Source organism: Palaemon carinicauda, chromosome 40 (genome assembly GCF_036898095.1).
Source record: "Palaemon carinicauda isolate YSFRI2023 chromosome 40, ASM3689809v2, whole genome shotgun sequence".
In the NCBI taxonomy this organism is placed as follows: domain Eukaryota; kingdom Metazoa; phylum Arthropoda; class Malacostraca; order Decapoda; family Palaemonidae; genus Palaemon; species Palaemon carinicauda.
This window is the reverse complement of record NC_090764.1, coordinates 38,034,437-38,052,150: the sequence shown is the minus strand read 5'-3', so window position 1 is coordinate 38,052,150 and position 17,714 is coordinate 38,034,437.

Here is a 17,714-nt window from a genome sequence, read left to right as displayed (position 1 = left end):
CACACACAGGTTTGACGTTGTACTTTCAAACCAGACTAGAGACATGTTAGACTTTCTGAATACAAGTCTCAGCGCCAGAAAACTCACTTGAAGCTGGTAAGTAATCAACGCTACCACCTCTATCTCTGATGCTCCAGAAACTCTATCTGTTAACATAAATTACGTCTCCTATTTTGATGAGGATTGCCATCTAATGTGGTAAGCGCCTAGTTTTAGACCTCTTTTGTAGGAGTATCCTAATACTGGCTGGGAAGGAACCTGGTTTGAGCTTCCAGGTCCCTCAGCATTGTAGTACAGTACTTGTATTGGTTGACAAACCTGTGGGAGGTGAGAATTCTTTCGGATCCCTCACCCCTCTCTTTATTTAGCTGGAATGAAAAATATTGATTATATATTCAAGCCAATTGTTACCCCAAAGCTTCTAGTAGAGTTTCAAGTTTTGAGCCTATAAGTCAACTAAGATAATACCTTTTGAGAAGAAGACTACTTTTTCAAACCCATACCTCTGTCCAGACAAAAGACAGTCAGAAACATTGGGTTTTTGAAATATGGGCCCTTTTTTTCCCAAGAATTAGGAATAGTGACCCCATCCAGTGCCTGACTGTAAACATAGTTCTGGCCAATTTCTTAGAAGGAATGATCTTCCTCAAGACCAGATATTTTGAATATGGCAGAATGCCTCTCAAAGGAGCCATTTGCTTGCTCAACCATGGTAATTTACTGAACCTCCACCTCGTCTTCTCCGGGTAAAATATTTACTCATTCTGAGAAGTGATGTCTGCTAAATTCGAAAGTATTCTCAGTTGGAGTGGTGTTACTTAGATTTTGCAGAAATCGTCCCATGGAAGGAACCTTTTGGTTTCCTTAACTAGGATTAAAGCTCAATTTTGAATTTTAAATGTTTGACCTGTCTTTCCCGTCCAACAGTTAAAACATGTTTCTAGAGAGTCTAGGAAGCCTCTACAAGAAAGATAAGAGAGAAGACAACTCCTTGATAATGAACATTTAGAGCTAAAAGATACACACTTACTCCTCCAGACTGCTTGGCAATGGAGATTTACGAGTGGGCCTAGACCAGTTACTCCTCACGAATGAAGTCACGACTGAGTACTCAGAGAACAGTCATCTCTATCTGAGTAGGAATCAAGTACTGTATGGTGATGAAAGGAAATGTTCCCCACACCTCTTAACAAAAAAAATCTTGCCCTTCAAGGATTTCCTCTTAAGGATTGTTTAATTTTGCCAGATATCTTATTAGCCACTTTTAACACCAATGTTACAGTAATGGTCAATGTCTTTGAGAGTCCAGGAGAAAGTCTGGATTTCTGTAATCTCTCTCGACTCCTGAGTATAAGACCAGGAAATCCAAGAGTCAGATGGACACCATAACTTCTAATGTAGGACTGTCCTTGCTACTGGAACTTCTCACAATAAACTTTAGAAGACCACCTGAACGAATTAAGAGTTCTGTAGGCAATCACTCTCAAACCAAGTCATAGTAAATTTGCTCGGTGCATCACAATACAAGTCTAACTGACGTCTTCCCTGAGAAGAATTCAGTCAACAAGGACCCTTCAGGTAAATAGCACCCTTAATACTCTAGGTTATTCAAGAATTTTGAGCTTTTCAAGACTGCTTCGCCCTGAATACGGACGGTTTGACAGTTTTGAAAAACAGATCCCATACCAGTCTGGATCTTGAAGCAGGTCCTCGATTGAGCATTCTCGGCATCCTCGTTACTAGGATTTCTAGATGGCACACCTGTCTCCACGGAGAACAACCTCCTCCTATTGAGATATGAGAGAGAGGGACTTACAATCTCCATAGATTATCATCACAATCCCAGACATGAAGCCTCAAGTCAGGGATCAGAACCTTTAAATTTTCCTTTGGCTTTACTTTACTCCCACCCAAGGAAAATATTTTGTCAATTACCGGGGTCACATTACCCAAAAACCCTATTCAGAAATTACTATATTTTTTGAGGATACCTTATTCTCAATTTGAAAATGAGAAACTAGATTCTGGTAAATATCAGTTGGACTGTTTCACAATCTTGTCTCTCAAGAAGTCCATTGAGGAACAAAGTGTTTGGATCCTTTTCAATAGTATCAACAAATCAGTAGTGATTTTCATCCTGAACATGATCATTATATCCGTCAGACCTAACATGAAAACTAGCTACCCTCAGGGGAAGCATCACCAGGGAACGCCCCCCCCCCCCCAAACACGGCATCAGCGGATCTACTACATTTATCCTTTCCTGTTTCAGTGAACAAAACCCAGGATCCGGATAAAAATTATCTCAGATTTGACTCTCACGATCCTATCTCTCAAAGAGGTACCTGATGACCAGGATAATAAGTTACTCTGTCCTGTAAGAGCAGTGTAAGATTATTGATAAGAACCAATTATCTTGGACCCAATATCTCCAACTTGTTTGTGAGCTCTGACCACTCAAAAAGAGAGTTTTCAGAAACTATCTTCAAGGGAAACGTCGCTAAGGGTTCCCCTCCATCACATGATATATGTGGCTTGCCACAACCTTAGCATTCCGCAAAAACCACTGTAGTACAAGTCATCAAACCTAGTGTATGGAAGAGACAAATCACCTTTAAGGACCATTACCTTAAAGACGGCACATACAGGTCTTAAGAGACACACAGTAGATATTATGGTTCCAGAGCAAAATATCTAACTATCAACTCTCATGGAACACGAAACTATTCTCATCTTGGGCATAATTTTTTTTTTCTGCATCATACTGGTATATTGGACACCAAGTCTCAGACAGTGATCTTGATAGGTCTTGAAGCCTTCCATTGGTTTTCACCCTAATGCAAGTAAGAAAGCTTTTAATTTGATTTATTAAAATCTTATTTTTATTACGTAACACTTGATGTTCAGATCACATCACCCGTGGCAAAGAATTTTATTCTTAGTATTGAACATGCGGCCTTGCCTCTTTACGAGGCCGCTACACTGTTCACTAATGGTTCACTTTGATCTCTTGCTATTACTTATAGTAATTGTATCTATCAGAGACAAAGGACATAACTTAACTTCACAGAGACTTCCTCCCTCCTAAGGAAGACTCCCATATAAATGACTCAGAAATTTATATCCGTGTAGGAATAAACAAAAAATTTAATACAATAAAGAACACACCAAAATTATTACAGAAAAAAAATTATATTAATATAGAACACATCAAAATTTATTAAAGAAAAATTAAGCTATATTAAAAAGGATAATTATTAGAATTTGATTGGATTCATGAAATTAAGTTAAATAACCTAGCACTGGAGGCCTGTGAAGCTGTTTGTGTCCAAGTGCATCTAGGGTCACAAACCCCAGTGTTGATAAATATAAGAAGTACAGCAATATTTTCGATAATAAGCATACTTTTACATTGGCAGATGGTAAAAATAGAACCTTTAACAGACCTTTTTGAAAGTAGGAGAATTAACATCTGAAAAACTGTTAAGACCCATGATGCTTGGCAGTCTTGGGATGCTGAAACTGCAAACTCCATTGCTGTAACTTGTATTAATTTCAAAAGTAGTCACTACAGGTGATAATAAAAATTCTCTAAGAGATTAATTAAAAAAAAGTTGTCCACCAGGACGATGAGTTTACATAGGTCAAGATCAAAATCATCCTCGTACAGTACTGTAAAGAGAAAAGGAACCACTAACAAATTCTGTATATGACTGCTGACAAACTAGCAGAGAAATTACTATTCCAAAAATGGACATGATAAAGATTTCAAAGTATGGGAATCAAGGACATAATCAAGTTTTCTGGCAATGAGATATTTTAAAAGTACAGTATTAGAAAAAGTATGTATTGTGATATGTTAAGAATCATATAGTGGCTTTATCCGAGAGTAAAAACACAAAATGACGTGAACAACTAAGTAAAAGTCTTTCTTCAAGTAGAGTTCAGCCCTGTTCCCCACTAAATATCACAAATTTTAGAAATTTTCAAATTCCTAGCTAAACAGTACTAGAAAACTGCTGTTAGAATTACTAGGTAGTTATTGGGAAACGTTGTGGAAGCCCACCCTACTGTCGTCTCACCAAGTAGATGCTTTGACCTTCACCTACAGCTTGCACAGTGGATGAGGCTGGAAGTATAACTGAACGACACAGGTTTGTACAGTACAATGTAATCAGGAAAAAAGCAATACTTTTGATATTTGTGTTTTGTTCCTACATGCTGTCGCAGGTGTTGAGGTGCCAGTGATGGGAGATGAGAAAGAAAGAGATTATGAGAGGAAGTAAAGAGAGTACTAGATGAAACGAGAGTAGGAAAAGCACCTGGTATGGATGATGTGAGGACTGAGATGTTAAAGGAAAGGGGTGTGACTGTACTTGGATGGTTGGCGAGATTGTTTAACATATGTTTTATGTTGTCAATGGTACCAGTGGACAGAGTCGTTCAAGAACAGTTCTCTAGCAGCGACGAGGAGGAGGACACATTGATAAAGGCAGAAATTAAGCAAGCTCTAGCTGCTTTTCATACAGTGCAATCTTTTGTAAAAAACACACACTCCAAAAAAAGTTACACAGAAAGCTTAGTTGTACAGTTTAATGACGTTTGCCCAAGTCGTTTCAGGAACATATAAAAAAGCAGGCAGAAACAAGCTTCCTTGTATAGTTATTTTTTAGAGGCCTGAAGTAGGCCAAGAGGAAGATCAAAGTGATCAGAAAAGTGCAGGTGATGAAGAAATTGATGAATTTAGAAAGTAAAGTAAAAAAATTTAGAAAAAGGCAAAAAATAAATAAATTTAATTCTAAGTTTTTCGTAATGTTAAGCGTTAATGTTTACTGCCATTTGTTAATGTGGTTCGTAAAATTAAGTGTTCAGGTTTTCTGCCACTTGTTATTGTTTTCTACCGTTTGTCCTCCCCTTCTCTGCCGCCACTTTCACTTAACCTGTTAAGCGTCCCCCCTGGACCAGGTTGCCGCTAACGTACCGTCACGCTTTTTTTGCCCTGAGCGGTCATTTCACTAATAATAATTTTTCAAAGTTAATATAATTTCTTTATGCTTATAATTCGTATTTATAGTTAAAAGTAGGGATATCAATTAAATAGTAGAGTAAAAAAAAAAATTAATACTACTATTATTTCATTTCAAATGGCTACATAATACTGAATATTCTAATGGGTTCTTTTTATCTTCAATCGTGAATCTTACGCCGGGATAAGCAACAAAAGTAAAGGGATAAGTCTTCCCCCCTCCCTCTCTCTCTCTCTCTCCATATCGTTTCCTGTATAATTTTCAAATATGTTCGTCATACATTTGTACATTATTTATCCACTTTATTCACCCCCCCTCTCTCTCTCTCTTGGCGTTTCCTTTCCTACATAGTTTTGTGAAATCTCGTTGTCCAGTCATTCGGTAATGAGAAGTCATTTTCGCTTTCGGCATCGAAAAAATACTTTGTTTCTTCAATATACTTATTACTGGAGGATTCAGAACTAGTGCTCTCATTATCAAACAGGTTATCATTATCAAATTCCTCAACAAGAATATCATTTATTTCATCTAAAGAAATAACCTTCCTCTTCAGACCGTTCATTACAAAACGAACAACAAACAACCACTTCCGCATGAACGCCCGAAGCGCACTGATAGGAAACCAGTTTTCTAACATCAAGCTACCTTCAGAAAAATAGTTGCCAGACATCATATAAGTTTCTATTTACAGCCCCCATATGCTGAGTGTGTTGCCAAGTGGTGATCCTATACTTACTATACGAGTAAACGTAATATCACGAGACTGACGGCTTGAAAAAGGCAATTAAAGTCGTGAACGGAATATGCAGTTGAAGGCGGTACCGAGTAGATCGTGGTGAATGGTTTATCACGTGGGTGACGCTTAACAGATTAAGGACATTGCCTCACTCGAAAGGTAGAGCAACACATTTTAGTAAATTTCCATTTATTATTGCATTACTGTGTTATAATAATACTTCATTTACAGGTATTAACAAATGGGTTAGGTATTGAATGATCCAAATGGTTGTATTTCATTGTGGTTAGTACAGTTTAGCTTTGTTATTTAATTCAATGTGGTGTTTTTTTAAGGCTTAGAACAAATTAGATGATTTACATGTAAAACGCAACTCGTAAAAAAAAAATGCCGATACAAAAGCCACTCCGGAACGAATTGATTTCGTATCTACAGGTATTACTCTACTAGCCACGTCTAGGCAAGTGTCCCCATTTGGTACATGTAGTGTCCAACAGCTTAGTAGATAACCCTAATTTATGATGATTATGTCCTTATGATCCAGTGATGAGACAAACTAACGATAAAAGCCCATTGTAGTTATACATACTAAGTGTTTTCAATCTATCTTTACAAAATAAAAAATACTATCTCAAAACATGAAATTTTCAGGAGAAAATTGCTATTACTTTTTCCATATTTACATGGGAGATGAGAATGAGAGAGAGAGATTACAAGAGAGGAAGTGAGGAGAGCACTAGATGAAGCAAGAGTAGGAAAAGCATCTGGTATGGATGGTGTGAAAGCTGAGATGTTGAAGGAAGGGGGTGTGACTGTACTTGAATGGTTGGCGAGATTGTTTAATAGGTGTTTTGTGTTGTCAATGGTACCAGTAGATTGGGTTTGTGCGTGTATTGTACCACTATATACTGTAAGGTTATGGGAGATGTGCATGAGTGTTTTAATTCAAGGGGTATTAGTTTGTTGAGTGTGGTGGGAAAAGTGCATGGTAGAGTACTTATTAATAGGATTAAGGCTAAAACAGAGAATGCAATATTAGAAGTACAGGGTGGTTTTAGAAGAGGTAGGGGTTGTATGAATCAGATTTTTACAGTTAGGCAGATATGCGAGAAATATTTAGCAAAAGGTAAGGAAGTGTATGTTGCGTTTATGGATCTGGAGAAAGCGTATGATAAGAGTTGATAGGGAAGCAATGTGGAATGTGATGAGGTTATATGGAGTTGGTGGAAGGTTGTTGCAAGCAGTGAAAAGTTTCTACAAAGGTAGTAAAGCATTTGTTAGGATAGGACATGAAGTGAGCAATTGGTTTGCGGTGAGAGTGGGGCTGAGACAGGGATATGTGATGTCGCCGTGGTTGTTTAACTTGTATGTTGATGGAGTGGTGAGAGAAGTGAATGCTTGAGTGCTTGGACGAGGATTGAAACTGGCAGACGAGAATGACCATGAATGGGAGGTAAATCAGTTGTTGTTTGCGGATGATACTGTACTGGTTGCAGACGCAGAAGAGAAGCTTGGCCGATTAGTGACAGAATTTGGAAGGGTGTGTGAGAGAAGGAAGTTGAGAGTTAATGTGGGTAAGAGTAAGGTTATGAGATGTACGAGAAGGGAAGGTGGTGCGAGGTTGAATGTCATGTTGAATGGAGAGTTACTTGAGGAGGTGGATCAGTTTAAATACTTGGGGTCTGTTGTTGAAGCAAATGGTGGAGTGGAAGCAGATGTACGTCAGAGAGTGAATGAAGGATGCAAAGTGTTGGGGGCAGTTAAGGGAGTAGTAAAAAATAGAGGGTTGGGCATGAATGTAAAGAGAGTTCTATATGAGAAACTGATTGTACCAACTGTGACGTATGGATCGGAGTTGTGGGGAATGAAAGTGACGGAGAGACAGAAATTGAATGTGTTTGAGATGAAGTGTCTAAGGAGTATGGCTGGTGTATCTCGAGTAGATAGGGTTAGGAACGAAGTAGTGAGGGTGAGAAGGGGTGTAAGAAATGAGTTAGCAGCTAGAGTGGATATGAATGTATGGCTATGTTGAGAGAATGGAAAATGGCTGTCTGCTAAAGAAGGTGATGAATGCAAGAGTTGATGGGAGAAGTACAAGAGGAAGGCCAAGGTTTGGGTGGATGGATGGAGTGAAGGAAGCTCTGGGTGATAGGAGGATAGATGTGAGAGGGGCAAGAGAGCGTGCTAGAAATAGGAATGAATGGCGAGCGATTGTGACACAGTTCCGGTAGGCCCTGCTGCTTCCTCCGGTGCCTTGGATGACCGCGGAGGTAGCAGCAGTAGGGGATTCAGTGTTATGAAGCTTCATCTGTGGTGGAAAACGGGGGAGGGTGGGCTGTGGCACCCATAGCAGTACCAGCCGAACTCGTTTGAGTCCCTTGTCAGGCTGGGAGGAACATAAAGAGGAGTGTCCCCTTTTCTGTTTCATTTGTTTGATGTTGGCTACCCCCCAAAATTAGGGGAAGTGCCTTAGTATATGTATGTACATATATTTTTCATACCAACAAGAAAAGATAGGGAATTTTATTGCCTACAGTCTCTATATCCAATTTCATCAAGATATGAAATCTTTTATATGAAATATAATCACCTTTAGCTTTTAGACTTCTATACACATAAAATGATACAAATAAATAAAAATGATATTTCCTGCAAAAACAGAATTTAACCAATCTCTATGGCGAGCATGAAATCACCAACAAACACAAGAGAAGCATTTCTATCATCTTTTATCTTGGCTATAGTGGTAAGAAGCCAATTGAAGAGAGAATAATTCAAGTCTAGATTGCGATATGACAAATTCGTAGATAATTTGTATTTTTCCTAACTATACAATCCTTAGCTATTTACATAGGGTAATTACTTCGGCGTAACTGAAATGACGAGCCATTAGAATTTTAACGAGGGTTTACTACCCCAGGGGTAGGGAGGGGTAGCTTGCTAACCCCCCCCCCCCCCCCTCACACACACGAGTGAATACTTCACTTTGCTTAGAGATAGGACTTCAAGGGGGACAGGGCTGGCGGGCAAATTTGTGTAAATAGCTCAGGTTTGTATAGTTAGGAAAAATACAAATTATCTACGAATTTGCCATTTGTTCCGTAACTGAAATACAAACCACGCTATTTATATAGGGTGACTCAACCCTTAGGAAGGGCGGTAAGTCCCTGCCATACTGGCTTTGGCTTTGCCCGGGGACTCAATATTTAAGTTTGTAAGTACTCAAGAAATAACGAGTCGCTGTGAAACTGATGCGGCCTACCATAAGGTGTTTGTGAAGGTGAAGAGCATGACTCATCCTAGGAATTCTTCAGATGGAATTCTACACTAGGACTCACCCAATACTACCTCGTCAGGGTATGGGGACATGACAGTATTACTCTTAATACTAGGAACACAAGGAAGCATGGTTTACCTGCAGTGGTTTGAGGTCAGCTGTGCAGAGAACCCAGGATGCTGCTTTCTCCAAGGGAGGAGAGGATGAAGAAAAGAATAAGGGACAGACAAACCTTTTCATTCATGCAGACTAAAACCGGGTAACAATGTCCTCAACCTTCTGCTACCTGTCCATTAAGGAGCCTGAGGTTAGACCAGCTGTTGTGCAGCCACCACAGGGCCGATAGAGAACGTATCGAGTCTCCTGTGTGTCACGTCTTGCAGGTAGTGGGCTGTGAAGGTTGTCTGACGCTTCCACACCCCAACTTGCAGGACCTGCGTCACTGAATAGTTTTTCTTGAAGGCTAGGGACGTAGCTATGCCCCTGACATCATGTGCTCTAGGGCGACGTGATGGAGAAGGGTCAGGATTCAAGGCCAGGTGTATTACCTTGCGAATCCAAGCCGAGATGGTATTCCTGGTGATCCTCCTCTTCGTTTTCCCAGTGCTCACAAACAAGGCTTGCACCTGGGGACAAACTGCCGCTGTTCTTTTAAGATACAACCTCAGACTCCTTACTGGGCACAGTAGGAGATGGTCTGGGTCATCTGTTACAGAACGAAGACTCGAAACCCGGAAAGAGTCGAACCGAGGGTCCGGCACTCCCGGATTCTGAGTCTTAGCAACAAACTCGGGGACGAACCTGAACGTTACCTCCCCCCATCCCCTTGAATGGGCGATGTCGTATGAGAGACCATGTAGTTCGCTGACTCGCTTGGCTGAAGCCAAAGCTAGCAGGAACACTGTCTTCCAAGTAAGGTGGCAATCTGAAGCCTGGCGTAATGGTTCGTAAGGAGGTCTCTTCAGAGACCTGAGAACTCGAACCACGTTCCATGGAGGAGGTCTCACTTCCGACTGAGGGCAGGTAAGTTCATAACTTCGTATGAGTAGAGAAAGTTCCAGCGAGGAAGAAATGTCCACTCCTTTCAGCCTGAAGGCTAGACTTAAGGCTGAGCAATAGCCTTTCACTGCCGAGACTGAAAGGTGCATTTCCTCCCGCAAATACACGAGGAACTCCGCTATTGCTGGAATAGTGGCATCGAGTGGAGAGATACCCCTTCCACGACACCAACCACAGAAAACTCACCACTTCGCCGGATAGACCCCTGCGGATGACCTGCGCAGGTGTCCTGACATCCTATTCGCAACTTGTTGCGAAAATCCACTCTCAGTGAGGATATGCTGGATAGTCTCCAGGCGTGAAGTTGAAGCGAAGCTACGGCTTTGTGGAAGATGTTGGCGTGTGGTGGTTTGAGTAGCTCGTGACGTGGAGGGAGTTCACTCGGGAGCTCCGTAAGGAGTTGCAGAAGGTCCGGAAACCATTCTGCGTGATGCCATAGCGGAGCTATCAGGGTCATCGATAGATTGACCGATATTCTGGTCTTGTTGAGCACCCTCTTCATCAGACAGAACGGCGAAAAGGCGTATACATCGATGTTGTCCCACCGTTGTTGGAAGGAATCTTGCCAGCGAGCCTTGGGGTCCAGGACTGGGGAGCAGTACAGCGGGAGCTTGAAGTTCAGCGCTGTAGCGAACAGATCCACAGTCGGGGAACCCCACAAAGTCAGGACTTTGTTGGTTACTTGATGATCCAAAGACCACTCCGTACTCACTATCTGCGTCGCTCTGCTCAGATTGTCGGCGAGCACATTCATCTTGCCTGGAATGAAGCGAGCCAATAGTGTGACCGAGTGGACTTCGGACTATCTCAGCATCTCTACTGCAAGATGGGATAGCAGTTCTGAAAAGGTACCTCCCTGCTTGTTGATATAAGCCACTACTGTGGTGTTGTCGCTCATCACCACCACAGAGTGGCCCACCAGGACCTGATGGAACTTCTGAAGTGCCAGAAATACGGCCTTCATTTCTAGCAGGTTTATGTGAAGGTACTTTTCTGATTCTGACCACAGGCCTGAGGTCCTGTGGTTCAGAACGTGGGCCCCCCACCTTTTCTTTGATGCGTCCGAAAACAACATCAAATCCGGGGGAAGGACGAGAAGATCCACTCCCTTTCGTAGGTTCTCGTCTGCCACCCACCACTGGAGGTCCGTCTGTTCCGCATGACCCATAGGGATCAGAGTGTCCAGGGAATCGTGTCCTTGATTCCACCGGGACTTGAGTCGCCACTGGAGAGATCTCATTCTGAGGCGACCGTTGGGAACCAGACCAGACGGGCCAGGGAGGAGAGATGGCCGAAGAGACGTAACCACGCTTGGCCTGGAAGTTCTTCTCGTTTGAGGAAAGGCCTTGCGACCTTCCTCAGCCTTGCTATCCTGTCGTCTGATGGGAAGGCTTTGTGGAGATTGGTGTCTATGACTATGCCTAGGTATACCAGTTTCTGAGAGGGCTGCAGAGAGGACTTCTCGAGATTTACCATGATCCCTAGATCCTGGCAAAGTTCGAGAAGCCTGTCTCGGTGGTGAAGAAGGGTTGCCTCCGAGTCTGCTAGGATCAGCCAGTCGTCCAGGTAACGGAGGAGACGGATACCGATCCTGTGAGCCCACGATGATATCAGGGTGAAAACACTGGTGAACACCTGAGGAGCTGTGGAGAGACCGAAACACAGCACCTTGAACTGGTAGATCTTGTTGTCTAAGCAAAATCTTAAGTACTTCATTGAAGATGGATGGACTGGGATCTGGAAGTACGCGTCCTTCAGGTCCAGTGTGCACATGAAGTCTTGTGGCCTCACTGCAAGTCTGACCGTGTCTGCCGTCTCCATACTGAACAGTGTCTGTTTGACAAACCCGTTCAGTGTTGAGAGGTCGATGACTGGTCTCCAGCCTCCAGACACCTTCTTTACAAAAAAAGAGTCGACTGTAGAAGCCTGGGGACCCGTCCACTACCTCTTGGAAAGCGTCCTTCTTCAACATGGTCTCGACTTCTGCCCGGAGGGCCTGCCCCCTTACCGATCCCATGGTAAGGGAGCTCAATGACACTGGTTTCGCTGTCAAGGGAGGTAGAGATGTTGTGAACGGGACGCGATAACCCTGACCGATTACGGAAATCGTCCAGGTATCTTCCCCGATTTGCTGCCACCTTGTCGCGCAACTTTGTAGGCATCCCCCCACTGGTGGACATGCAGGGGGACTGCCAATCCTAGCGTTTACGGCCTCGGCCGCTCCCTCTAGGATTTTTACCTCCCCTGGAGGACTTTTTGCCCCTCCTGCCCTTGGCAGGAAAGGGCTTAGACACCTTTGGCTTTGCTGCTGTTGTCTGCTTCGCATCCTTAGCTGGACGGGGCTGTTGGGTTGCTGGAGGTTTGTAGGGCCTCGATGTCAGGGCCATATGGAGGAGGGAATCCTGGTTGGACTTCCTCCACCTCTCAGCGGTTAGCTCCACGTCCTTAGGCTCAAACAAACTCTTACCGAGTACGAAAGTGTGTCTGAGCCTGCTATCGTCGGAACTGGGGACCTTCTGGTGAAATCTCTCAGCCACTGCGTCCCATCGTTTGAGGATCGTGTTGGCCCACAAGCTCGAGACTTGGTGGGCCAGAAACTTGATGGTCCAAGTGCCTGAGAGCAAGAATGTCTCCAGTGCCTTCCTGGTGCTTTCCTTGGACAGATCCTCAGACCGCATCAGGATGCCCAGACCCCCCAGCCAGATGTCAAGCCACGAAGTTACCTGCATGGCACACTTTGCCATCTTCTCCTGGCTTAGGATCTCGGTAGCAGAATACGAAACGTGCCGGTTGGAGTCTCTCTCTAGAGGGACTCCCCCAGTGAGTTATTCCACAGAGTGGTGAACAGGAAGACCCAAACAAGTTATACCTCCTCTGATGGACTCGAGGAGGAGGGAGGAGCTTGTTACCGGCGCTGGATCAATTGGAGGAGGCAAGCTCAGAGAGCTGGCCTTCGACTTTGTCTCTGGCACTCTTCATCCCTTGTGACCAGGGCAAAGCTGCACTGGCCCTAGAGGGTTTCTGGGTGCCATAGACTCGGTCCAAGACCATGTCCTTACCCTCACGAGGAGGAATCTCTGGGTCCGGAAACCCGTTGAGGTTCCTCATGAGGGTCAGAACTTGCCGGAACGCATGTTCTGACTCTTGATGCTCTCCTCCCAAAGGACGAGCAAAAGTCTCCCGTCCCCAGTGGCTCTTCCTGGGGAGACTCGTGGACATTCTCCAAAGGTCTAGCTGGCTCCTGTCTGATCCTTGCCGAAGACTTAGGAACAGTCTTCGAGTCCTTCGGTTCCCTCCTGGGAGGGATACAGGACTCTAGTAACGTTGGATGCAGGCTCTTCTCCAACCCTGTGCGAGAAGACTTCTCGGGAAGAGGCGGAGTTTTCCCCACTGGTGCGATGGGGGAACGGACCGGCTCGTCCGACTCCCGAGGATGGGAAATCCTCATCCGCAGGGGAGGGAGAGAAAGACTGGGGGGGGGGGGAGAAGGAGCCTTGCGCAAAGATTTCCGAGGAGACAGCTTAGCCCTCGGAGAAGTCACCACAGAGGGGACTCCTCTCTTCCTCTTCAGGGGAGAAGAAGCCGCCACTGATTTGTGACCCAGTTCAGAGAACACAGGCTTAAAAGCCTGCATAAGAGCTCTGACTATGGACCCAAACCAGGGCTGCTGGCTGACAGTCGCGCTGTCAGACACTCCCTCTGGGGGGAAGGAGATCGTTCGATCCCTAGCAGGAGTGGACAAACGAGGGTTCGCCTGGAACAAAGCTGAAGAGAAAGGCTCCTTAGACCTGTCCGGAAACCTCCCATCCTCCGGCGAGCGCGCTGTTATGCGCTTGCGGGGAGGGGAACGAGACGACGACCTGTCCGCCTGAAGCCCCGTGAAATCTCGTGCGGGATCGCGCTGGCGATCTGGGCGCAAATTGCGCTGGTGGTCGTACAATGAGCCCTGGCCTGGATCGCGCGGAAGGATTGTGCGCAGTAGGAATTTCACGCGAGGGGGGGGGCGGGCGTGCGAGGGTGATGGCGAGAGCGCGGGCGTGCGAGGGTGATGGCGAGGGCGCGGGCGTGCGAGGGTGATGGCGAGGGCGCGGGCGTGCGAGGGTGATGGCGAGGGCGAGGGCGCGGGCGTGCGAGGGTGATGGCGAGGGCGCGGGCGCGCATAGGAGATGGCGAGGGTGTGCGGCGCGGAGGAGCTGGAACGTGAGGCGGGGTTGAAGGCTGGATGGGAGCAATCATTTGATCGCGGGCGCGCAGGAACCTGGTGAAGAGCCCGTGCGGTCGAGACTGTTGGGCGCGAGTGCGCAGTAGCGCGTATCTGGAAGCACGGGACGAGGGCGTGATTGCGCAGTAGCGCGTATCTGGAAGCACGGGACGAGGGCGCGATTGCGCAGCCTCGTAAGAGCGCGAAGGTTAATTTGCGCGCTGGCGCGTAGGTGGTGTAGGCATTTTCCCAAGGAGATCGTGGGCGCGCATGGCGCGCAACAGGATTCGGGAGAACAGGTGTGCGCTGCTGAGTTGGGCGTGCATCGCGCGCAACAGGAATCGCGCGCACAGGATTGCGCAGTTTGGATGGAGAGTCCAGGGATACCTGTGAGCGGCCGTGCGCTAACCTAGAAACCTCCTGGACTGTGGGCTGGAACGTAGAAGCGCGCTGGCGCGTCGGTGAGCGCTTGTGCGCTGTATCAGGACCAACTGCAGGAGTTGGGCGCGCATCGCGGTTAACTCCAGAAGTGCGCTGAGGGTCTAGGGGTACCTGTGAGCAACTGTGCGCTAACTTAGGTGCCTCTTGGACTGTGCGCGCTGTAACAGAACAGGTGAACACTTGCGAGCAGGTGAGCACTGGCGCGCAGTAGATCGTGGGCGCGCAGGTGAGCACTGGCGCGCAGTAGATCGTGGGCGCGCAGGGGAACCCTGGCGCGTAGGAACAGGAACAGGAGCGCGCACGCGAGCGCTGTGGCGCTAAGTGAGGTACAGCAGCGCGATGGCGCGCAGGGGAAACCTGGCGCCTAAGGGATTGAGGCGCAGTTTTGCGCTCAAGACCCTTGTGCCCCGAAGGGACCAGTGCCTGCGCAATGACAGGTTTAGAAGGTGCATGTAGCGCATCAGCAGCCTTGAAGGGTGACGGCAGGTCAGCAGGTCTGGAGGGTGACAGGTCACAGGGTCCCGAAGGACGACCTTCCTCCGAAGGGGATCGCGAACGATCTCCGGAGAGGTCTAAGGTGGTAGCTGGCGGGAACGGTGAACGGTGTCTCTCCTCCGCAGAGGACTGCGGGGATGACGAGCCAAGAGGCGCCTCCTAACTTCCTTGTGAGGAGAAGGAAGGCCTCTACGGCGAAGGGGAGGACGAGCCTTCCGCCTTATACGCCCTCTTGGGGCCGTGGGATCAGCAAGCTGACCATCGTAAGGCCTCCGCAGAGGAGTCTCTGTAAGTGAACTCCCCCGAGGGGGAGAATCACTAGCAGGAGAGACCGTAGGACTAAGTTCCCCCTTCGCAGGATGTTCAGAGGGGGAAGCTAAGCCTTCAGCTACCTCTGCAACAACAGGAGCAGGAGTTTGATCAGACACACCGGAGGCCTCCGTTACAACAACGTCAACGATAGACAGAGGATCTATGTCTGCTATCGTTGGCGATTGCTTAACAGCTGCTCCCAATTAGATCATGTCAAACAGGGCTTCCCTGGAGGGCGAACCCTGAAGCCCCAAGGAAGCCCAAAGCTGTAACAAATCATTGTTATTCATAGACAAATTAATATCAATATCCTCCTCCGGGGGAGGAGGGGAGCTGCCTCGCTATGGGAGGCAACTACCTCTCCCGCACCCCGGGATCGGTCAACAGAATTACGGCCTACGCTACCACTCGCCGGCCTCTTGGAAGAGACCGATCGAGTGGGAGCTTTGGAGGAGGAATGGGCTACGGAAGAAGCAGCCTTGGAATTTTCTCTCTTCAAAGAAGCCTTTGAAGAAGAAATATCCCTTTTGGACTTTTTCTTCCGGCGCCGGGCAAACCTCTCCCACTGGGAGGAAGACCACTCCCTACACTCAATGCATACATTACCACTATCACACTGTTGGCCCCTACAATGAGGACACAAGGTGTGAGGATCAGTGTCGACCGCCGACATAAAAGTCCCACAAGGGCGGTCAGGTAATCCAGGACACGTACGCATTATTAATTAATAGAGGCCAAATTCACACACACTGTAGAAAAAGAGAAAGCAAAAATAGATTAATGTCAGTCAAGAGAGGGTGAGAGCAGACCCGTCTGTTCATCACCCGAGCCAAAAGCAAAGTGAAGTATTCACTCGTGTGTGTGAGAGGGGGTAGCAAGCTACCCCTCCCTACCCCCCGCTAACTAGCGGTGGGGTAGTAAACCCTCGTTAAAATTCTAATGGCTCGTCATTTCAGCTACACCGAAGTAATTACCCTATGTAAATAGCGTGGTTTGTATTTCAGTTACGGAACAAAGAATGATTGTGCTTTCATCAGAATCACGTGTCATCCACATTCATTGCAGGACTTATGAGAAGTAGGGTATTCAATCCTAATATAAACCACTTTACTCCTTGCCCAAGGAATGGCATTCCATTTCAAAATTATTGGCTTTTTAAAACCTGGAATAAGCATCTCAAATTGAGTAAGACATATGAGAAACCAAAGTTTCTGAGCATAACAGAATATCATACTGTCGGGGTGCAACTGTAAAATCTCTAATATTGCCATGTAGTCCATGAATATTACAATAAAATAGACAACAAGGGTAAAGTCTAGGATGCAGTTGTCATTAATCTTGCTCAGTATCTCTAAACAGAATGAGAATTAAAACATCTCAAATGCTACTGCTTGACCCAGAAATGGTGAGCAGTTAATCAGGAGCTTTCAAGTAGTCTCTCGTCACAAAGAGTCTTATCGTTGGGGACCATACCAAGTCGAGAGGCTTCTTATCACTCGTGGATGAGGGGACCACTCAGATCCAAAAACTTGTCCCTATCGACTCAGGATGTTGGTGATAAACATTACTTAAGCTGGGAATGAGTTGCTAACAACTCGACTGCATTGTTCAGAGCCCATTGTGAGCTAGCATCCTCACTAACTCACAGAGGTGCTGTTAATTGGTATCTCCTTGCTTGTTGACGAATACCACTGAATGCTCTATCAGGTCCTGCTGGAATGACTGTTGTGCCAAGAAAGAATTTTCCACTTTCAATAGAATGATGTCCAGGCTCTTTTCCTGTGACTAGTGGCCTCTGACGAATTGGTTCATATGGGACCAGACCTTCTTTTGAACCATCCGAAAAAAATAGCAACTCTCGGGGGGAAGAAACACTGTAGGAGTTCCTTTCAAGAGATTAATTTCTAAGCCACCAATCTACACTGTCTTCAGTTCCTATTCCACAGGAACTAATTGATGGAGTAGGCTGTGTGTCGTTAATGTAGACAGCTGTAAGGAAAGTGTTTCTCTAAATTATGACAGATGACCCAGTAACTGCTGCTACTTATGTGCTAAAATATAATGATGGCATAGAAAAGGGTGTGCTACTCTTCCGAGTCTTGTAACCCGAATGTCGGACGGGAAGACTCTTCTCTTTGTCGTGTCTAACAACATTCCTCGATATTC